Raw genomic sequence first — 25221 nt, forward strand, 5'->3', positions numbered from 1 at the left:
ACCTCTCGGTCATGAATAACCACACCTTTATGTAAAAGTTAGAATGTTTATTTCCCTATATTAACTACGCTAATATCACATAACTTAGTCTCAAAATCAAAAGGTAAGCATTCAAAAACAATACTGGCTGCCCAAATCTCCTAAAGAATGGAAATGTAATCAAGGCTTGGACCACTACACATTCTAGGGTTACAGTACAAATCCATAACAAGAATAACTGGGCAAATGAAATGTCATACATTTAGATTCAGCAAAGAAATGACATCAACTGTTATTACATGTAGCGAGCATCGTCAGTGGGTATCCTAACTAACCCTCAGATTAGAATAGCATGTTTGGGCTTCATGCAAAACAATTTAGTCAACACAAATTTGGAAAAACATCTGACTATGGCTCTATCAAAATTAGCAGTTGGTACCCTGGGACAAAAGCAAATAGACGTAACAATAATTAACATTGTCTTATACCTTGCCTCAGTATGGTTCAGCAATCTGTGACAGTCTTCGTCAAATGGACATCAGTTCAGTTAGCAAGACATCAGAATTCAGGATTAAAGTTCAGGAAAGCAAAGTCTCTTCATGCAGTTCAGAAAGAATGATAACTAAATACTCAAGAAGAATTGCTTCTCTCCTCTCAGTGCAGTCTGGCTGTTAGATTCCTAAAACTACTTCCCACGTTGCTATTGGTCGAAGAATAATATGTTTACTTTTAGTCCAATGAAAGTAGAACCCCAAATCTAATATTTTACAAGTACCCTGTTCACATGTCGATGATTGGCTCCTCTTCTCCTGTTCCCATCATTGGGCTTGTCGGGTAACAAATTTGTATCAGCTTATACTCCAGTCAGTGCATCCATTTGCTGCTCCAGGGAAGGTCGTCTTTACACACACTAAGTTATATAATGTATCCCTAGCTAGTATAGCACATTCTAGCAAGCAGTTCTCATGGGAAAGAATTTCAGCTACTAGCATTTGGTCAATGCAGTGGAAAATCACAATTTAATTATCTAAGCAGCTATTTTATAAATCACCTAAGCACTCCATCTTGACATGAGGCCGTGCAAATAGGTCTTGGCCTATTATTAATAAAGCAAATACATAATACATAGCCATTTATGTGAGATACTACTATATTAATCCAAACATGAACTCAACATTTTAGATTAATAAGCTATTAATAAGTACACTTCGTGAACACTGGTGGCCACTCAAGTAGGCGCAATTTCAAATGCGTTCATTATTTCTCTACGTTAACTTAGTCTTTATGCAAATTAAACACTCCGAATACATGAATATTCATTCATAAAAATTCAGCATTAACAGTAGCAAATCCGACTATCGACTATGGTTACCTGGGGTCCACCTGTTGAAGTGGTGAGCTCCTGAGGTATGCTAAGAAGGAGTTAGAGAACTGTGGTTTGCAACCAAACTGAGGAGGTGGATGTGACCTGGAGGCTCCTGGTAACAAGGCATGTGTGTGGGGGTGACACATGAGAAGAGAGCTGCAAGGCCGTGTGGTGTGGCCTTGGTAACAACTTTTGAACTATGCTTCCTCTTTGTCTGCCTGATCTTGTCTCTTGGGCAACCCAAGTTGGGGAACAGTGTAAGGTGAGGTCATCCAGTGAGTGATCACGGCTGTTCGTCTCCGAGCTGCATAACTCTGAATAAATTGGTCTGCTACCAATGCCTGATCATGGGATCATACAGTGGGATGTGAGCAAGTGAAAATGTCCAAAAGAAGTTAAAGCAAAGATTACTTTTTCAAGCCACCCCATGCTCTCAGAAGAAGGGGCACAAGGAGATGGGGGAAATGCCTCTAGACGATAAGAATCAAAAAAAGGGAAAAAAGTCCTTTTAGGCTCAATCATTGTGCTGCATGAAGCATTTGATTGGAAATCTAATAAAATAGACGAAACTATAAAGGCAGACAAACTTGAGGGATTGTTTGATAATGTGCAAAAAGTAGAGCAAGCATTGTAAGGCGTGAGTGCCACAATACAGCAATTCTTGTCGTAGACCATGGAGAATTCATCTGCCACAACCAGTCTCAAGGATTTCAAGAACTGTGCTATCACTAGTATTGTGCCACGGGGTGTCGTATATATATAAGGCACTTGATAATATGTATAGGGGTACACTGCTAATGATCCTGTGTCCCCTTCTTCAGTTCTGCAAAATCGCTTGGTGCAGCGGTGGAGAAGGTGCTGGGATGTATTAAGAGTTAGGAGAAGGAGAGGAAATTAATATTGTGACTATGACATAGAGGCTGCCCGAGGGTCTGACGGGACAATGCCAGTGGGGCTGGAACTATGTTTGCCTTTACTCAGGAGAGGTCTGCCACAAGGTATTATTGGCTGTGGTGCTCACGAAATCAGTGGAACTTGTGTTTATATTCAAGCGCCAGGATACTTGGACATGTGTCCGACTACCCTAACTGGGAAAAAGGAGTTAATTCTGGTGTTTGAATTGCTTACAAAATTGATAGACCTTCTGAGATCCGTGGTGTTCGTGCATTGAATGTGACCGAGATATGATTTACATATAATTGATATTTTCTTCTACTTGTCTCATTAAAAACTGAAACTAAAAATATTCGCATGTATATCAGATCAGCTTTGACGCTCCCTAATTACTACACAAGTTGTAAAGTGTTGCTGAGCTGTTACCAACCTGTAGCTGTATTTTGAAGTCTCTTGTACTGTTCTGCTAGATGTTCATTGTTAAAACAGTCGTATATGATACGGTCTTGTGAAACTCTGTGTTCCCTGTCCCTCAGGGTGTAATTTTCACTGTATACCACAAATAAACAAACACAGCAGATTTTCATGTCGGCACTCAAAACTGAACAAGCTAAGAAGCCAATGCTTGGAAAGCATTCACTGCCAACTCAACAATAGTGTGTAAACTGGAGGCAATTCAACTTAGTCACTCATCTATTTTCAGCAGGTGAATAACTGCAAACTGGTTTTAGAGCTCTTTGGTCCATCTTATTTTAGTAGACATGTAATTATAATGTTACATTGATTTACACTAGCTAAAAAGCCTTACTATAATTTGTGATGTTTGCATAAAATGTTCATGCGTTAGTTAACATGAACTAATGTGGATGTGTTCGGTACAATGTATGTGCTAATTGATAGATACTTGTGGCAAACATGCCTTCAAACAGACCGAAACTGTAGGGAGACAAGACATCAAAGTCGTGAGAGGGAAGAACTACCCATAAGAAAATGTAAAGGCATGCAACCTCATACTAGAATAATTCTCAAAACCTCATTGCGTTTACTTAGTCAATTTGCATTTTTTGTATAAATACTTCTAGTGAGGATAGTAAACATAGCTTTTTATGCAAAACAATTGTTTCAGACAAGACGTTCACATCCTGGGGAGGTTTTTGTTACAAGGAGATCTTGCTGCAAACAATCTTTACAAAATCCTCAAAGTATGGGGATAGACCGGGATAGATGGATATATGGACTACATTTAGGGGTCGCAATGAATCACAGTTGCAACCCCTGGCTTTCCTCTTTCGACTCTTGCCACTTCCTTCGCGACCCCTGGCCTCAGATGTGAAACAAACTGTGCCTAAAACAAGAGGCTGCTGGGTGGATGCTCCAATTCCTTGTTTTCTGCCAATTTTTAATTTATACTTATAGTGAAAGGTATTACATTTGTCACTATTAGTGCAATAAAAAATGGAGTACAGTTATCTGGTTTATGATTTTCCCTGGCAGCTGAGGTGCATCATTTTTTTTTTTTTATGTATGTTGTGAGCGTGGTTGTGGACAAGAGTGTGTTTATGTGCGAAAAAGTGTGTACATGTGTGAATCTGTGTGTATGCGTGAGCATGTGTAAGTGAAAGCGACAGTCAAAGGATATGTTATGTCACTTCTGCTACCCGTGGCATTTTCATGAAATGACAATGCATGGAGGAAAACCAAATTAAAAAGGTTGACATGTTCAGTAATAGAGCATTCTACAGCTACGCTAATCAGCTCCAAAGATATTTCTGCAAAATTCCATACCTCTCCTTAGGCTCAAGGAATACTAGTTTTCAAAGCATGATGATTTGAACGGGGGTATATTATTAAGTTTCCTACAAGTGAGAGATTCTGACTGTGTTGCGTCTGTAGTAGAATTCCGGAAGAAAGGCATACATGATGAAGTGCAATGTAGTCCCACAAAATATCCAACATAATTCTTTAAACAATTCGTCTCGTCCTATCTATTATTCGCAAGGATATATTGATGTATTGAAAGTGTCGAAATTTGAAGATGACTACACCTCAGCTTAACAAAAGCTGTCCGGAAGATGAGGGGGGAGAACTGGATTCCATCATACTTAGTTTATCTTTTTGATTATTTAAGTTGAAAAGCAGGGTCTCCCAAAAGATGTTTCCATGTAAATTGTAACACACAATCATGAAACTTTAAGAGAATATTTTCAACATAGATTTGTAGTAGCAATGGATCTCAGGATAATGGACTGGTTACATTAATTGCCTGAAAAGACACATATGACTATTTCATTAAAATGTCAGTATTCCATGCTCTATTTTTATTGACAATTATCAATCTATTAAAAAACTGTGAAGGCATAACATGGGATGCAATACAAACGTCCTGTGGTAAAGCTAACAACGAGGTAACGTAAAATCTCGTTTAGTGCCTCTTTTAATATCATTAATATCATTAAGGAGAAAAGTAACATATTCACGTGCCCCACAAAACATGCTGAAGACGTTTGTAAAGGCAACACAATTTTATTTAAACATTGCCTTACTAATTTTACTTTATAATGAATCAAAGTTCACAGACAGATTAAATTACCTCAACCAAAACATATATTTTCTAAACACCAACAATTAATTGAAATAAACTATGAAGAGAAAATGCAGAATTAACCTACTAACTCCAATCTATCCCAGTCAAAGCGTCTTTGAATTCATCCCACTAGTTATTCACTTCACACTTAGAGTCCCTGGAGACACAAATTGAGAATTAAAAATAATAAGTAACAGCTTGTTCTCTTTTACAGCTATTGGATTTTCAGAACTTTGCTTCCACCTTACTGTACGTCTGAAATTGGTAAGTTCTTAACCTTTCCTAAACAATAAGTGATTTTGTTATTTAAACATCATCAGAAGTTTAATTGATAGTCATGCTCTAGTTATTAGCTGTCTACCACAGTTCTTTAAATCTTGTGGTGCTAAGGAGGCATTTAGAGGATGACCTCAGTGTTCTTGCCTGAAAATCGTTCTTAAATTGAACGAGCAGAACAAATAGCTTAGCGCCTTACCACCGCCACTTTAAAATTGATCATGTGGGCAATGGGTAACTAATTCAAACTCTGACTAGTAGGGGTGATGTGTTGCTTTCTCGGCATTGTTGATACCATAAATGCAGCTGAGCTTAGAATTGTCAACAGCCTATGCAAAGGGTTTTCGGACAAGTCTAATAGCAAGCCTGTACATTCGTCTGATCAATCACTTGTAACAGCTAATGCTAATATAACCCTTTGACTTTGGTGTATAAGGAGTTGTCACCTATCTCAATATTGCAGTTACAACATTAGTGGCAATGTTAATGTGTAGTTTTATTACTAATTGAGAGTTAAAAGCCACCTCCAGTGGTTTTGATTTCTAGAGAGTCATCATGTTTAAGGTGCCTAGAATTTATTGGTAAATGTTGATAGGCAAATGTGTATCCTGATACAATGTGCTCAGTATCTTTTGTTGTAAGGACTGGTCAGTCATTATCCATCCAGTTTTTTGTCAAATTTTATTCATTCAGTCTGAGAGTCACTGGCATAATTCAATGCATTTGAAGAAAAGGCCTAAAGCAGATGGATGATCCAGACAAAGTGAAGGATATTTTGCACCATAGTAGTATTTCAGAGGCAAACTGGGAAACACCCCAAGAAGTAGAGAAAAAAGAACAAATAAGGAACAAAAGAATAAAGGAATAATGCAGAGCTATTCATACAGTGACTTGTCATTTATGCATGCAGAAGACCACAACATTATATGTTAGACTTTTTTTCTCTTTTTCCTTTTTCTCTCTTATTCCTACTCTAGTGGAAAACATATGTCTGCGGTATCTCTGGTGATGTCACTGCTTACTATAGCTTCATTCAGGAATGAATAAAACAACTTTCTAGAATGACTTGGACTTTTCAGCAGGCAACACTTAGGGCCTCATTACGAGTTTGTCGGCCGGACCGCCGCAGCTTTGGCGGTCCAACCACCAATTTACGACTTTGGTAGTTGGACCGGCAAAAGACTGCCATCCCTGCTGAGATCATGGTTCCGACCTCATGATGGCGGTTGGGCTTGTAATCAGTCATGGTGGTGCTGAACTCAGCACCATCTGGCTGATACCAACCTGTCTTTCCAGCAGCCTTTTCATGGTGGGAAGCTCGCCATGGAAAGGCTAGTGGAAGGGAAATGCTGGGGCTAACGGTGTGCCCTTAAATGCCCACAACCATGTTGTGAGCAGTGCAGGAGCCCCCCTGGCTAGCACTGTCAGATTGCACCCTGTATGTTCCAGACCAGTGACTGCTGACCTCCATGGATGGACTTTTGTTAGATGCCATCATGATCTATCAGAGTCAATGATTTTTTAGACGAGTTTCCTTGCAAGTCCCCTTTAGATAAGCACTCATGATTTTCTACATCTGGTCCATCAACAGGATCCTCCTTCTTCTTGCCGAAGTTTATGACAGTCTTGTCACTTGATCATCCATTCTGAACTAAAGTAACTGACAATGCTGTACCTTGGCCTTCAATCTAGTCTCTTGAGAAGACCTTATCTAAGGTTCTGAGAACCAGACCGGAGTATGTTGTACAAGCAATCAAGGTTCGTGCTTGACTTATATTTGTCAAGAAAGTGACATTTTAAAGTTTATGCATCATTAAGAGAGCCTTCTTTCTTTGAGGCCCTCCCTGGACACTTAACAAGGGCAATGACTACAATATGTCTTCTTGGCCCCTGTGCCAGATGAGGGATGCCATTTGTGGTGATCCATACTAACCAATAGAAGTCTTCATTGAGGGTGTAGAAGACCTTGTCCCTCAACTGTGTTCATGTCAAGGTATTTTGAGTGAGCAATTGAAGAACTAGCACATTGAGGTTAGTTTAATGAACTCTGCAAACTAACCTCAATTTCAGATTATAGTCAGTTTATGCAATTAATGTTAGCCTAAAGAAACATTTGAGCTACAAAGACTGCCCATTAAAGTAGATGTTGTATACATAAACGCTGACTCTTGAAAGAGAGAGGGAAAGAGAGCGTTATAGTAGGGCAAATATGTTCATTTTTCTTTAATCATGGAGATTTTGCACAAAAAGCCATCGGGGTTACGGAAATAGGCAGAGCAGGCATGTTAGCTAAGAGAAACAAATAGTTTGCCGTAGAAGAAGAACATGCAAATTAAAGCAATCATCTTTTGTCCTTAACTTCACATGATTGTTAATTTACACTTCAATGACATTTAGTAACACATACATATATTTTAATTGCATTTTGGCACAAACAGAATTAAATGGCTCCCTGAAACGTGCAAATGTTTGATGTTGCTCATGTTGTTTTTAACATTTAGTGGTTTGGAAGACTAATTAAACAATATTAACTTTGCTTTGACTGCTGAGCTACTTCAAAATGGCTTTATATTACTTTCGAGCTACTCAAGCTAAAATAAAGTCCCTGAAACAATTAACATTATTTCAAATTAAAATGCCAGTTTAGTGTAAACGTCTGTTTTTAGCATAATGCTTCCCAATCTATTTTTTTCTATGCTAGTGCACCGTAAGTGACTACATTAGAGCTGATTACTTCCGAGACACTGAATGCTGGTACAGATTGCGTACATGCTAACTAAAGATAGCGCAGGGTACGAGCATTAGTGGGTGTGTAACATGCACCGATTCCTAGACGATACCTTGGAATGGGGAATTACGTGCGAACTGCACTAGAATTCACCTATTCTCAGGTGTATATGTGCATTTTGGCAGTGATTCATACTTTTTTTGCACCACATTTGCGTCAATTTTTGATGCAAAAACGCTGCAAACTTACAAAATTATGGGGGTCAATATTTTTAAAAGCAATATACCATTACGTCTGCTGGACTCTTCTGATTGTGGACATATTTAGGGCTTGTAGGTTCATCAAGAACCCTAGGTACCCAGAGCCAATAAATGAGTTGCACCTTGCAATGGGTTTTCATTCTATACCGGGTATACAGCAGTTCATTTGGTGAAATATAAAGAGTGAAAAATAGATATCAAGAAAACCTTTGTATTTCCAAAATGGGCACAAGATAAGGTGTTGAGAAGCAGTGGTCATTTGCACATCTCTGAATTATGGGGTCCCCATACTAGCATGTGAATTACAGGGCATTTCTCAAATATATGTCTTTTTTCCACACTGTCTTACATTTGGAAGGAAAAAAAGTAGAGAAAGACAAGGGACAATAACACTTGTTCTGCTATTCTGTGTCCCCCCAAGTCTCCCGATAAAAATGGCACCTCACTTGCATGGGTAGGCCTAATGCCCACGACAGGAAACGCAACATGGACACATCACATTTTCCCAAAGAAAACTGACGTGCCTAGCTGTGGATCTTGGCCTCTAGCTCAGCCAGCGCATTTTTTAAAACTAGATACCTAGGGAAATCCAAGATGGAGACTTGTGGGGCTCTCACCAGGTTCTGTTAACCCAGAATTCTTTACAAACCTCAAACTGTGGCCAAAAAAACACTTTTCCTCATATTTCAGTGACAGAAAGTTCTGGACTCTGAGAGGAGCCACACATGTTCTTCCACCCAGTGTTCCCCCAAGTCTCCCAATAAAAATGGTACCTTACTTGTGTGGGTATGGCTAACCTCCGTGACAGAAAATGCCCCAAAACACAACATGCACACATCACATTTTCCCAAACAAAACAGAGCTGTTTTTTGCAAAGTGCCAAGCTGTGGATTTCGGCCTCTAGCTCAGCCGTCACCTAGGAAACCTACCAAACCTGTGCATTTTTTAAAACTAGACACCTGGGGGAATCCAGAATGGGATGACTTGTGGGGCTCTCACCAGGTTCTGTTACCCAGAATCCTTTGCAAACCTCAAAATTTGGCCAAAAAACACCTTTTCCTCACATTTCGGTGACAGAAAGTTCTGGAATCTGAGAGGAGCCACCCAGTGTTCCCTCAGGTCTCCCGATAAAAATGGTACCTCACCTGTGTGGGTAGGCCTAGCGCCCGCGAAAGGAAATGACCCAAAACACTATGTGGACAAAATTATCAAATACTAAACTACTTGTTTTTGTGGGGGGGGGCTGCGTTTTTGGTCCTGGGCTTAGAAGCCATATAGGGAAACCTACCAAACCCAAACATTTCTGAAAGCTAGACACCCAAGGGAATCCAGGGAGGTGTGACTTGCATGGATCCCCTATTGTTTTCCTACCCAGAATCCTCAGCAAACCTAAAATTTAGCTAAGAAAATCACATTTTTCTTACATTTCTGTGTGGGATCATTGCACCGGGACAAATTTCCTACCACCCAACATTCCCCTCAGCCTCCCAGTAAAAATGATACCTCACTTGTGTAGGTGGGGCAAGTGCCTGTGACAGAGAAGAGCCAAAAACATGTCAAAATTGAGGGGGGAACCAAAACGGGTCCAAAAGGGCAGTTTCCAAAAAAGATTTTTAGGCTGACAAGTGAGGCAGAATTTTTATCGGTATAGATGAGACAATGCTGGGTGGAAGTAATTTTGTGGACTCCTGCAGATTCAGGAAGGTTCCATCACAAAAGTGTGGGAAAATGTGTGATTTCCAGTAAAGTTGGAGGATTGCAGGGCATTGTCGGTAAGAAAATGGTGCAGGTGCATGTGAAGCACACCACCCTGGAATCACCCAGATGTTTAGTTTTGAAATGTGTCTAGGTCTTGTGGATTTTTCTACATGGCAGCGTCCCAAAGTCCAAAAAGTGCAGCCCTCACCATTCCAAGTGGGACGATTTTGAGAGTTAGCCAAGCTCTCATGGCCCAAATGTAAAACTAAAACCCAAACTAATGAAATGTAATCTTGCTTGCAATGGGATAATGTGTTTTAGTGTGCAGGGTGAGAGCTGAAAGACTGTTACCCCCTTCATTTGGGGTGGGGGGGGCATAACCAGGCCCATACTGGTTGGTAGCCACCACCCCACTATTTTTTTTTTATTCCCTGGCATTTAGTAGACTTTCTGCCCCCTCCCCCCAGGGTGTGGATCGAGGATAATTGCCCCTTCTGCTCACTGGTGGGCAGAGCAACTTTGGCCCCATTTATTTGGGGTAGGGTATGGCCATACCCCCACCCTATTATTTTGAAATAAAAATCTTCCCTGGTCTCTGGTGGGCTTTTTGCCCCTTGGGGGCAGATGGGCCTTCCAAAAATAGGCTGATCTGCCCCCAAGGAGAGCAGATATGGCCAACAGTTATGTGCCCCCATGGGGAGGGATCCTTGCCTAAGGGGCTGCCCCCCAAACAAAACACACACATACACACACACCAGTCCCTGGTGCCTAAGTGGTTTCTGACCCACCCTTGGGGCAGATTGGCCTAATAGAAATAGGCCTATCTGCCCCAAGGGGAGCAGAAATGGCCTAAAATAAATCCCCCCCCCCCCCCCGGAGTGACTCTTGCCTAAGAGTTTGCTCCCCTTGTGTGAAATTGACGCAAAAAAATAAAAATCCCTGGTGTCTAGTGGTTTCTGCCCCCCTTTGGGGGCAGATTGGACTATAAAAATAGAAATGGCCTAAAGACAATTTGTTCCCCTTGGGAGCAACCCTTGCCTAAGGGGTCAATCCCAAAATATAAAAAAATAAAATAAACAAAAAAAAATCCCTAGTGCGTAGGGTTTTCTGCCCCCCTTGGGGGCAGATCAGCCTAATTACAATAGGCCGATCTGCCCTCAAGGGGGCCAGAAATGGCCTACAACAAATTTGCCCACCCCAGAGTTGCGACCGTTGCCTAAAGGGTCGCTCCCCTCATGTGAAACTGACGCAAAAACAATCCCTGGTGTCTAGTGGTGTCTGCCCCCCTTGAGGGGCAGATTGGCCTAATAAAAATAGTCCGATGGGGCCGGAATGCCTTAAAAAACATTTGCCTCCCAGGGGAGCGCCCTTGCCTAAGGGGTCGCTCCCCATGTATAAAAAAATTAAGTAAACAAAAAAACTCCCTGGTGTGTAGGGGTTTCTGTCCCTCCCCACCCCCAGGGGAAGAAATAGCCTAAAAATAAATTGCCCCCCTGGGGAGCAGCCCTTGCACAAGACAACAAATTCCCTGGTGTCTAGTGGCATTTCTGCTGCCCGATCACATCGCGATAGGGCAGCAGAAATGCAGAGAGAGACATCAAAGGAAAGGCCTTTCCTTTCCTTTGATGTCTCTCTCGGCCCCTCCACGTGATCGGAGGAAAAATTATCAGCTTCCAGCGTGGTGGGGTAGGCCTCTGATGAGGTCAGCGTGCGATGATGCGCTGACATCATCAGACGCCACAGGGGGGTCAGTGGGGTGCTAGGGTGGAAGGGGAGCAATTCCCCTTCCATACTTGCCAAGGAGAGGTGGGGTGCAAGGCCCCCAGAGGGAGCACTAGCACTTCCCCCAAGGGCCCCTACTTGGACGTAACGGTTACGTCATGGGCACCACCCAAGGGGTTAATAAACATTTTTATAAAGATTCAAAACTTCGGAACAATCACATTATTACAGTGCAGATAAATATCACCCTAAAGCACATACATTGTTATTTAAAAAATGTACTCTTCATGTGACTTAGCCTATCCTTTCATAAGTGCAGGCAATAGATGTATACCTCAGAAACAATACAAACAAACTGTGTTGGGGTAAGCTTTAACCTGTTTTAGTGGGTGATCACTACTACGTAATATCATTGGATGCTGATTTGGACCCAGAGTAAACCTGGTCTCTCATTGGTTGCAAGTCTACTAAACTCAACATTGTTGCTACTCTTCTGGTGAGAGGTGTGTGTCCATCCCTTGGTTCTCTTCTGCCTCCTATAGAGTTTATATTTAATTATTAAGCACACACCTGTACAGAGTGTTATTCAGTTGGGAGGGCCTGTCATTCAGAGTGAGCTATAATCAGAAAGCCTTTCAGTCTCCAACATTATTGGTTTCCCTATCTGGTCCATGTATGTGTATAGCTGAGCTTCTCACTGTTGTGTATTCTGCCTCCACCCATTTCTTTGCCTCTCTTTAACAGTTTTTTTTGCCAAGTGCTATAGTTGATCTTAATGACATGGCTAGGCAACAAGTTGCTATGACTATGGTCAAATCTGCACACCTACTCATTCTTCCTTCATTTCTCTCTGGGCATCAAGCTCAGCATGCTCACCCTCAGAGCACAGTCTATTCTTCTACCCACTACTTTTGCTATTGTTTAGTCATATATTTCCAGTAGTAGATTTGAACACTCCTATGGTCAAATCTGGCTTTAGACCCTCACATCTGGGAGAATAATCTTTAGTCTCCATATATTACTGAGCTTCCTCAGATAGTTTTGATGAAAAAAATTAAATGGTATCAATTTGAACAGAGCAATAATGCCACTGCTGGTAAGTGTTTAGCATCTAGAAGAGATGTCATCAAGTAGACCAATCTCCTAAAGTTCAAGGAAGTTCACCTGCCCAAACAAAGCCATTTTGATCATGAGCTAAAACAGAGAGCAAAGGCAACAATCTATTTGCTAGTGCCATCCTTAGGTTTTTATGGTCTATCTCCATCATAGAGTGGACTGTTCAAAGTCCTATCAAAACTATCACAGCCAGAATCACTATTAGAATGCCTGTCAGATGTAGAGGCATGAGTAAGGTTCGCGCCTGCTTATGGACCTCCAAGAGCTACAAAATCAGCAGTCATTTGTATGTTGAGTAAAATCTGTTTGTCAGGCCATCCAATGTTGGCATCTGGCCCCTAGTTATCACTTCTATAACTTGCCTAGCTACTGCCAGGACCGGTGGTGCCTCTAGAGTTAGTCTTTGATCTTCTGATGAAATGTGGAGAGCCTGATGCCCTCATAACTTCAGTAAGTGCGCCCTATGTCACACTTGGTATCACATTCTTGAGGTGTAGTAATTAACAGAAATGTCATTGATGTTGGTCTGTGCATAGTGCATACTCTGGGTTATCTCCTCACAGCATTGCCATAATAATTTGGGGCACTTTTCAGGTCAGGAAGTCTGATAACAACCAGCCTGATCTGCCACCCTCCCAGAGTTGCTTGGCTGTGAATTCCTTGTAAGCAAATCAGTATAATCTATGTTTGATCGTCTTGTACCTTTCCCTATATGCTGATAATCTATCATTGCTCTTAATCTCAACCCCAGAAACTCTCAGAAGAGTATGCATGGCAGTCCCTGTTTTCAATACTTCCCTCTCTAACAGCACTTATGATTCAATCAGCAGGCTCCCTGATGTACCTTCATTGTCCCTACAATTATCCACATTGGCATCCCTCACAACCCCCTGAAAAGCTGCATCTCATAGCTGTGGAGAAGTGTGGCACAATGGTTAGAGCAGCAGACCCTCAAGCAGAGATCTGGCTCAAGACCAGGGTTCAAGTCCTGCTTTGGCAGGTCTTGGGCTCAATTTCCCTTGGACCAGATAGTTCTCGCCTTGGTGCCTAATCTAATTAATGGTTCCCACTCTGCAACTCTGGGCAATAGCTTGGTTAATCTCCACAATGGCCCCACCAGTGCTTGGATGCCTGGCTTCACCCTGGGGGTGCCCAGGAGTGGGCACCTCACAGGGAAAAGCCAGGAGGGGTTCCATAGCGGTATGAGTACAGTGCCTTGAGACCCTAACGGGTGAGTAGTGTGCTATACAAGTGCAAAGTTTACAGTTTATAACTCTGTCACCTGAAGTTTCCATGAGGGAATGCTAACAGGTAATATGCTCCAACCAAGGTTAACTTAGAGCAGCCAGTGGGCTGTTATTATTTTGCATACATACTAAGCTTCAGCCATGAGACCGATATTCAGGGAAGTTTCCGGGTCATCTGTATTGCCACTAATCACCAATGTGCGGTCTTCTAGGCCACTGGTGACAATCAAGGACAATGATTCATGAAGTGCCTCCTCTGCTGGAAGAGTCCTCTCAGCTTGTGCAGAGTAGTGGATGGTCTGTCAAGCTTTTGTATTTTTCTCCTTCATTGTGGTCTAGATCTCTTTCTGTTCAAGTATGACCAATAGATAGGGCTGCCAGAGTTTGTCAGTGCCTCAGCCCATTTCCATACTGATGATGTACCAATGAAGATGTGAGATTTCCCATTGTACAAGACTTTCAAGTCCTCTTGGAATGATGTATTTGAGGTGTAATTCAAGGAGTTGTTTCTTAACTTCAAGATATGCTTTCCTCTACTTTTGCACCATTAAAGTTTAATGAGGAAAAATCAGTACCTTTGCACTTGTGTAAGGGCCATCCAGGCCAGTCTAAAGATTTTGTGGTGCCCTGACCCTAAGAACCTGGCAATCTACAATGACTAAGCTGTGTGACTCTGGGCAATTGCTTTTCTTCACTGTGACTGCTTTTCCTTGATCATTATATTTGAAAGCACCTTGAAATAATTGCTCAGGATGCAAACTGTACAGAATCCTTTCCTGTATATTGCTTAATGTATCACAATGTTGCTCGTTCTAAAACAAAAAAGACCTTAGTTAGGAGGCTTAAAACACCTGCAGAGGCATGCTTGCCTACCACAACCTCTCAATTGGAAGTGAGTCTTTTGTCACAGCATAATCATGGTCTCTTTCATGGCATGAATATGATTACAGTTATCCATTAACCCTGTAAAAAATGCTGCGCACTATGCCGACAGTGTCATCCATAGCGCATTGTATGGCCTCTTCAAGGATCAAAACCTGAATAAAATTGCCATGCCTGCCCACGTTTTGAGAGTGCTGAGGTTATCTCTCCTAGCACACTGCAGGTTTATGCCTCTTTGGCTGTAGTATAACAGTTTACAGATTAAAGGCCTGGTTGGTCCTCCAGATGACAGTAGTGATAACATGGTCTTGTGTGCCTGTTCAACTGATAAGAACTTGGTCAGGCAATCAGTTGCAAGTGTTGTACTTAGTAACCCTTCCAAACAATGTTCAATGCTAAAGCTTTTAGTTCATTTGGTTAGGCCTCTAATCTGAATGTTGGTCCTCACAGCTATTCCTTCTGCATCTTTGGACCAATGTTCAAGGAATGAGATTCTGTCATGCCCGTTCTCAAAGTGCTTCCTGAGGACTCAGATCTCGTTGTCAGTTTCTCTTCGGCTTTTGATACTAAAGCTGCCAGTTTCGTCTGATCTGAGTTAACCCTATATCAAAACTAGTGTCAATCTCTGCTACCAATGCTGTATAAGAATCCTCTATAGTGATCAATATGTCAGCAGTACCACAGTTGCAGTTCACCTCTTGCCTCCATGTCCAGTCTGTTAACCAATCTTACACACAGCAGTATAGCTCCTAGCCTTATTGCAAAATAGTTGTTTTATTTTCCTAAGGGGTAAATCTTAAAAACAAATCATTATAGCTCCAGTAAAGTATATGCTCCTTATAATATCTGGATAGGTGAACTTCTGAATATCAAGGTAAAGAGTAGCAACATACAAGAATATTGTAGACAGAATATAGAGGGTCAAAAAACTGAAAGCTAGATGTATAACAGGAAGTATAGATTTACTGTTCCTAATTCCACATCTTCATAATTTTAAAACATATTAATTTTATCAAGGTACATATAAATTGAGCTAAGTACAGAAAATCTAACTTAGTTACCTTTCAATAGGTTAGGTTCAATATTCTGTCCCTAATATATACATGCCTATAATTCTGGATTCAACATTTAGAATGCACACCTATCTGGTCCATTATACATCACAGTCTCACTCCATTGACAAATCTAAAAGTTCTGTGGAAGTTCAGTGCTCGGCATCTGGAGTGTCAACACTACCATAGGGTTGCATTGACAGTTTCCAGCTCCGGCGGATACTTATGAGCACCAGTGAGGGGGTACAGAATATTTGGCAATGTTAGCATGTTCCAAGGCTTGGAATTCATTGCATTCATCACAATTCTTTCGTATATGTCCTCCAGTGGATTAAAAGATTTAAAAAATGTCATAAACCATGAAAAGCATTTAAGACTAGATTAATACTTTGAAGAGTAGTTTTGGTTTATGGAGATTAGTAAATGTGACACCCCTCAAATACCTGCTCACCAAAGATTGTTTCTTGTAGATTCACAATCCACATCTGACTGTTCTGCATAAATGGTATGTGTGTATCCATTCTAGAGTTTTGTGACTTAGCTGTAGGTTGCAAAGAACCCACAACATTGAGAACTGGAGTGGTATCTACTAAAATTGAACTTCCAGGCATCAGCCACATTTGTATCTCAAAAATGATTTCATATAAGTTGTGGTAGATATGGAAGTCCAAATGTTCAAAATGACAGATGAATTTAATGTTAAAAGTCTTGGGGGACACCAATATGGCTGAAAGCTAGCATGCAATCAAGCGGAGAATACCAGCTTGAATCAAATCATACTCCTATTCTGTTTAATTCTTATTGGTCAGGAGTAAATGGAGATGATAGGAAGAAGAAATGGGATGGTAATGTTTCTTCAAAAAGAGGAGGAAACCAGGCTTGGGTTTTCCACTGGGGGTTTGTTAAAACCAGTGATATCTTATGCAAAACACCTTAATATCATGGCAAAAGGAGGAAAAGCATAAGTATGACCTTGAGCCTAATTTAGCAAAACTGTTTCTGTTGTTACCATAGCTGTGATCAGTCTCCAATAGCAAATAAAGATAATTGGGAATTGAGTAAAGTTGGGTGAGCCACAAAGCTCAAGCCAGGCTTGAGTCAGATGCCTGTCTCTGACTCAGCTCGAGGTCATTTGGGAATCTTGAGCCCCCAAGAAGTCAAACATTCATGAGAGATTATGTGGCCTAGTGGTTACATCTGCCAACTATGTATAATGGAGAAATGGATTTGAATCCTGGCAACTGTCTCTCTGTCGAAAAAAACAGTGTAACGTAGTCTGTGTCTATTGTGAAGGACTTTAATGTCTTCTGGCAAGGTTGGCGCTATATAAGATTTCCCAAATTAAAAAGTGGATTCTGCCTGTCACACACACTCTAAATCTCATTCTACAAGTATTAAGGACAATGCATTAACCTTTGATGTCAGAACAATATTTCATCTAGGGACTGAACAGCACAGTGTGAAACTGGAAAATCTGGTGTCAAGTCCAGCTTGAACAAATTGTGTGGTCTTATGCAAATAGTTTATTTAACCGAGCCTCCTTTTTGTTCATGATTACATATGCCAGCACCTTCAAATTTGTGTTTAGGACATGCACTGGGCAAAAACATGTCTCGTGTTTGATTAACTAGCCTATAATATAGTTCCATTTACAATAAGCATCCAAGCAACATTTAAGTCATACCTGACAACTTACTTGCCTCTTGTTTCACTAGTAGCATTGTTATCAGGGTGGAGACAGGAAAGTTTCCCTTTTCAAGTTTGCAAACGTAGTTTTACTAAATACTTTTTGAATAATTTTATGTTAAAGAATTAAACTTTCTTGAATTTTGAAGACACCATATCATATACTAACGTGATGTTTGTTGTATGAGCTACATGTCAAATATTTTGAGGGCTTGGCTTGTGCACAAGCTCTTGGAACCAGAGCAGCCCTTGGCTTGGTTCTCCCTAGTTAATTTGTTGGCTCGCCCATCTCCAGTATTGAGACGAAATGCAAAGAGATCTAGACCTTGTGATGCTGTAGTCCCTTAAATGCCTGACGTGCCAGTTCCCAGCTACATTCTGAACTCACGTTAGGTGTGCACAACAAATTCTGATATGTAGACAAATCCCACAAAAGGCTTTTACCAACTATGTGAGATGTGGTGGCCCATGAGTTATTAATTTACTGCAGAAGGTTTTTTCATGCAAAGGCTACCTTACCACTGACTCTTTCTTTGTGAAACCACAGACCGCAAAGGATAGGGTTGATCTGCAGTGTGAAATAATTTGTAAACTATCCTTTTCCAATCTGAGAAAATATCAGGCTGACTAGGGGAACTGGAATCATTTGCTCGCTCAACTAAGCTTAAAATCTTGGCAAAATGACCAGTGGTATTTAAAGGTTTGTCCCGACAAGATGACCAGTTCATTTTTGGGATCTCTCCTATATTAGTGAAACCCAAACCCTTTTTAAGATACAGAACAGATGTCACAACGAGCTTCACTTAAATAATAGATATTGAAAATTCTGCTATTTATTTCAAATCGTTTTTGTCAGTTGTCACACACGTCCTGCTTCTAGGATAGTTGCCTTATGATCAAGAGGACCCATTCAGAGGAGTCGGGATGCTGCACAAGATTTGGGTCGCTCATAAGCCCCGAGCTCTTCTGTACAACATGAATAAATGTGGGCCTTATATCAGACTTTTATTTCTTAAAACAAGAACTATATGTCATCTTTTTCTTTTAGGGTACCAATGCAGGATAGATTCATTACTTGTTTCAGATTAGTAAAACCTTCATCGGTGTCAATCAGTTCTAACAAATTAATGCTAGATTATCCCATTGCCTTTTGCTTTTTTTGAAGGCAAGGAGGCAGCTTGTGTACAGAGAGGCAGTGTTATCTAGCAACTAGCTCTCGCCTTTGATGGAGCTGATGGAATCAGAAATCCATTTTACTGACTTAGACTGACCTAAATTAACACGTGTGCCCATGCTTTCTTCATTCATAGTGATTCCCAAATTTATTGGTGAATGATGTGTCCACATTAGAAATGCTGGACCAGAAATACTGTGGTCGGTGCCACAGGACTTCTGCGGTCTGCTACTGCCAGCAGGAGAGGTCAGTTTTGCTGAAGAACGGACTGGAGGTGAAACACAGCCTACCAGAACAGGAATGCAAAACTGAAATGTACAAGCACCCATCGCCTCCTTGTATCCTTGTTTTATGTTCAAGAATAGCAACCAAACATTGCAGCAGTGCAAAAAGACAAATCAACGAAAGCAGTAGCAAAGCAATAGGTTTCGTCTTTTAACTGACTTATCCAACGTTTTGCATTTGTCAATAGTTTCAGTGAAAGTTGGTCTGTATGGTCAAAAAGAAACAAGTTTTGGCAAAGACAAAAAGTTCTTGAGCTGTGTACTAGACTTTGGGTTTGCCATTGTTTAGTTTTGCCGTAGATTTTGTGAAATATACTTTTGAGGAAGCTGTTTATCCTTCACCAATACAAAACAAATCAACAGCAAAAAGCAAAAATAAATTTTGGTCTCAGACAGCACACAATGCCATAGCAGTTGCTGTCACTAAATGGAACTACTCTGTATGTGGATGTGTTCCTTGTGAAAGAGCAGAATGCTGTCACTCCCAGTGAAGCCAGCCAATAGCTAAAGAGCGTTGCTCCACTGTGCCAAAGCCGTATGCTGTAGTGTTCGGAATTAAAATGTAAATGATGGAACAACAGGCCAATAGATGATGGCTGAAAGCCCCTATAGGTATACTTTACAAATTATTTTAGTAACATCAAAACGTACTGGCAAACTCCAGACCTAAAAAATCCTTGTTTGCTGATGCTGAGAAGCATTAGCAAAAATAAAACGTAATCCACCATAACACAATGACAAATACATGAACATTTCATGGTTGTTCACGTTGTATACCTTCACTTAGGCTTCACACCTGATCGAAGACTATGGGTTATCATGCCAGAGATGCCGTCATAACTGTTTTACCAAACAAACATCTTTATGGTCACTTGAGTAAAGATATACAACTTGTGAACAAACATAAAATTGTCAGGTTCAAGGAGGAAATATTGAGCTGATTTCAATTACTTTTAGACCTATTGTTTCCTCCTGTAAAACTCTTATTTAATGGATCAAAGCATCTCAATCTGAAATTACTTATTTCTAACAAAAGGAACTCAATAAAGTAAACACTTTGTAATCGTACACAAATTTGCCTAGAACTTATTCATAGCTGAGTATGGAAAGTTCTAACTTGCTGATCTCACTTTAGGTTCCATATTGCCTTTGCAATGCAGGCATGATGACATGTATGTGCAAATGCATAATCACACATATACATGTATATGTCATTATGCAGCAGCTTTTTGTTCTTTGTTTAACTTTTCAATTGCCATTGCAACATGGCGGATACCATGCTTGGACACAGAAATTAATAAAATATGTGTGAAATTGCATTAAAATAAGGAGTGGGCTGGTAGCAAACTGGAGCTGATAGGCCTACAAAGAATATGTAAAAAAATAATATATATATATATGTGTGTGTGTGTGTGTATATATACGTTTTCAAAAAGCCCAATAGTGGGAGGCAGGGGATTTAGATTTGAACGGAGTAGGAAGTGGGATATAAAAAAAATACATCTAGAAAACCTGGACTCAATTGCATGAGGAACCTAGGGGAGAGAGAGGAGCAACACAGGAATAGCAGAGGGTGAAGATTTGGGGAGGGGGACTAACACAGAAGACGAGGAACAAAAAACACATGCATGTCCATGGAGCACTGCAATAAAAAGATAAAATGTAGTTCCTTGATTGTAAGTAGTGGAAGGATATATGTCATCCAATTAAATGAATGATACTAGGTATATTGTGACTCTGCCTGCTCTACAGACTACCTAGACCAATCTGCCTTGCCTGCGCCAGCCCACTGGTGGCAGGGCTCCACCTTTTTTTCAGCCCTTAAGAGAAGAAAGGGCCTCCTGCAGTGCAGAATACTGTGACTCTATCTGCTTCATGGGCAACCTGGACCAGCCTGCCTGGCCTGCACCAGCCCCTTGATGGTGGGGCGCCACTTTTTTGCAGCCCTTGAGAGCAGCAAAGGCCCCCCACAGCACAGGATGCTCCTGGGCAAAGACGTGGCCAAGAGCGGGCCCATGTGTGCCTGCCAGCACCAGCTCAAGACCAGGCCGGGCCCCCCTCTATAGTTTCCAGGAGCAATGTACATTGACACTTATAGTATTCTCCAGCTAAAGTGGGTAAGAGGAAGGTGTTAAGGATCACATGTTCACCCTATAAGAACAATGTAAGTTCAATTGATACATTTATTGTAAGAGTGGTGAAGGTGTTAAATAAAGAAATCGAACTAGCTCAAAGGAGACTTACTATTGCAGGCCCTTTCTCTGAAGGGGTTGCTGAGCCTGCCAGTAACACAACTGTTGCCTTCTCACCAGACACCACATCTACTGTTCTCTGGAACAGACCTTGTTGATCTCTAAGCAAACATAGCCCCCACGTTGTCAAACCAACCGTGAAAAGAAAGCAAAGAGGGAAAAACCCAATCTCTAACTGCGACAGTGGCATTACCACTGAAAATGAGGGACATAATCTCGCTCTTGGCGAGCCACTGGAGGAACGGCTTCTTGACAGCAGAGCTTGCAACTGTTGACGCAGATATGCTAATATGAAATTATTAATAAAATGCTTATATGTTATGATATATAAAAGTTCATAGAGAAATAAATCGTAAAGAAAAGTTAATGTGCATATTTCAAAATATGCCCATGGGGTATGTCAGCCACTTATACGAACTTGTACTAAAAGAACTAAAAATGTGTGAAATAATGAAAATGTATAAGAATAATGTAGTAATGGGTCATATTAAGACCTATGATTTGCATTAAATTGTAGAATTAACTTAGCCGAAGTTGTGGCCTTGGTTTGCTAGGCCTCATGCAGAAGCTGAGTTAGTAGAGCAAGCTGGAGAGAAGTTGAGAGGATAAACTGACCTTGAACCACCCGATGTTAAAGTTTGCTTAGCTAGAATTTTATGCAATGTACCGACGGACAGGAGATGATGGAATCAAACTGAAACAATTATGTGAAGAGTAGATGAGATGTACTTTCCCAGGACTCGAACAATAGAAGCACTGACTGGAGAAGAAGATGCAACAATTACGATACCTGATGAGCCGGATGATGAGGGCAACGTACAGCGAACCAATCAACAAATTGGGGATGGGGAAATATTAGAACGCATAGATTTGTACAATTAATATCATAGGTTAGAGTCATATCTGCCGATTGACTGACCAATTAGTTATTAGGGGGATGGACTGAAAAAATCGAATAAAAAGTCATGATAAGGGGCTAAAACTTCAGATGCGAGGGGATAGTTACAGGGAGAATTGATGACGTCAAGAGAAGCGGTTTGAGATTCTGTCTTGGGCTCATGCTCTTGAGAGCTTGATGCGTTGCTGATCGATTGATGACCTAAAGACGAAGACTGACTTTGTTGCTGATCCATTTCGTGGATAGTTAACTATGACAATGTGACTGATTAACTTTTATGACTTTCTTTGTAGGTACCAACTGCGCTGTTTTATAGTTTTTCTCTTAGCTAGATGTTTTTCAAATTCATGTTTTCTAAATTGTTTTTGCATGAAGTCCCACATGCTAAGTGCTAATCTGGGTTAGGTAAGGACTCTTTCGGTGACTCTGATAGTGACAAATGATTGATGGATTGATTGCTGAACTCTGCTTTTAATACTGTTATATTCATCTTTGTTGGCTTATGCTGAAGCATTCGAGCATATGTTTTCTCAAGTTCTGATTAGATTATGGTATTGGTGGTCATTAATGGACTAAATCTGAGCTGATTGAATAAAGTTTTAATTAACCTTATGACTTAGTATTGTAACTAATAGGGAAATAAAATTGATAAAACGAATAATTGAGTTTTGGTTATTCATGAAATGTTCATATATTGTCTCATGCTTAATGATTCTCTTAGTGGTTGTTGATTGATTACATTGATAATTGATGTTCATCGATTACTACATAGCTAGGATGCTCCATGCAATCCAACTGGTTCAGCGGCCTATACGCGTCCCCTTGTAAGTTAACTTACTAAGGACCAGGCGCGCTGGCACAACTAAAGTTCCTTCCTAAGCCAGTAATATAAAAGCTAGACAGGCTGGAGACTGCCTTCGATAAGGCAGAAGCTTTAAGAGTCCAGGAAGAATCAAATGTCATTCAGGCAGCGTCCTTGAAACTGGCAGACTCATAAAAAGTGTTCACTAGGGAATTCAGTAGCACCCCTAATGCTGGATGACCCTCATCAACTTCCCAGAGAACTAAGGCTGCCCGTAACTGTTCCCAAAAGACCTTATAATCTAGCAACACCAATGATCCCCCAGTAAGTAGGCCCATACTTTACCAGCTACCTACTATAAATGCTTTCCTTAGCGATTGTTCCATCCTCAAAAGAGGCAGTTTCTGAGACCCATACTCAACATAAGGCCGAACACTGGTCCAGGTACCACCTGGACTATCATCCTGCTCCTGCAAATCAAAGTAATTTTTTAATACCCAGAGAATTGTGGATGGGACATGCTAACAAACATGTGGAAGGAGATACTATTGTTGTTCATTTTAGCAGTGCTGTGACTGTGATTCGCCTGCTCTTACAGGTATGCAATTTACAAGGCATTTCAACAGAGATATTGGTACTCCCACCAGGTTTTTATTATCATCCATTATCCAGAAGTTTTAATATTGTGTTCAGTCCTAGGTGCAATAATTTCCTTTCCTCCAGTACAGCTATCGCCCTCCAGAATGGGCTTTCCCCTTTGCAAGATGTTACATATATTGACTGATATCAGCGGACGACCATTCTCAGAATAATCTTTGATTCAAAGGGCTGAAGTTATTGGTTGTGAGGGGCCTATTAACTGCTCAAGCCTAATCACTCGGAATTTCATACCTACAGGGGTGGCTCCTACACTATGATGGAGGAGCGTCGCCCCCCACCAGCGTCAGCAGCTGCAAAACGTTTACTATAAAATAGTAAAAGGGGTAGGCCATGGGTCTGTGACAGGGGCGAGGAGGAGTGCACAGCACTCCCCCTTGGTACACATGTATGTTTGGCCGGCCGTCTCGGGCTGGCCAAACACACATGCGCACTGGGCTCTCTCCAACGCAGACGCTGCTTTGCTGGATTGGAGACAGCAGGCAGAGACTTCCATTCTGCTTCAGAGCGCCCTGGCTAGGCAGAAGCATGAAAGCGGCATTAGGATTGAACGCAGGGCAGGCTGGGAGACTGTGCCTGCAGTCCAATCGAAGAGCGGATCAGAGCAGCAAGGCTTAGCGCGGCACTAAAGGTAAGTTGTGTTTATTATTATTATTTTTTTCAGCCCCCGGTCACACGCTGTCCCACCCCTTTTCCCTCCTGCGAACCGCCATTGCATACCTATCAAGATTATAAGCTGGAACATCGATGGCTATGCATCTACGGTGGACTGCCAAACATTGCCTTCTGTTATCGAAAGTTACAATATTGTATTATTATAAGAGACTTGGAAAACAGATGTGCTTAATCATCACGTCCATAGCTGCTACTCTATTCTACTGTAGTACAGTCTAGGTAAAACTGTCACTGAATTGTGAAGTCACCCCAGTCCCCGTAGACAACCGTGTATTACAAAGAATGGTCCTAAATTATAAAAACGTTATAAAAACACTTGCAAGCTTTACTGACTTTTTATAACAACGATTTTTCCTTCTCAAATATTTCTAATTATACAATGTTATTCAAGCAGGTAGACCCTTTAACTAAACACCTGAGCGGGGAAGTGCCATGTGCCTATTTAATTCTGTGTGGAGATATTATCTGTGTCTTGTTGATAATGTAACAGAAGCTTAGAGCTGGGAAGACTGGTCTTAGAGAGAGATCTGATTTGCACTCACTATCTACAGCCTGAGGAAACTTAGGGCCAGATGTATCAAGGTTTTTTGCGTTCTCAAACGGTGCAAATGCCCGTTTGCGAATGCAAAAAAACAGTTAAGAATGCATGAAAGACATTCTGAATGCAATTTTAAGGAATCGCTAAAATAGCGATTCCTTAAAATTGCGACCCTGTTTAGAGAGTCGCAAATTGCAACTCTCTAAATAAGAAATCGCAAATAAGAATTCCTTATTTGCAATTTCTTAGCACATGTATGAAGACTAAATGCGATTTGGGCATTTAGGAATCGCTATTTATCACCAAGTTAAATGCATTTTTAAAATGTACATGTAAAGCACACATGCCCTTTTGGCATGTGTGCACCTTACATGTCACAAAAAATAATTTTGGGGTGCAGCAGAGGGGGCCTTAGGCCCCCAGCACCCTGGGGTTTTCAATTTCCAAAATT

This window comes from Pleurodeles waltl, chromosome 2_1 (assembly GCF_031143425.1).
Source record: "Pleurodeles waltl isolate 20211129_DDA chromosome 2_1, aPleWal1.hap1.20221129, whole genome shotgun sequence".
Taxonomy (NCBI): Eukaryota; Metazoa; Chordata; class Amphibia; order Caudata; family Salamandridae; genus Pleurodeles; species Pleurodeles waltl.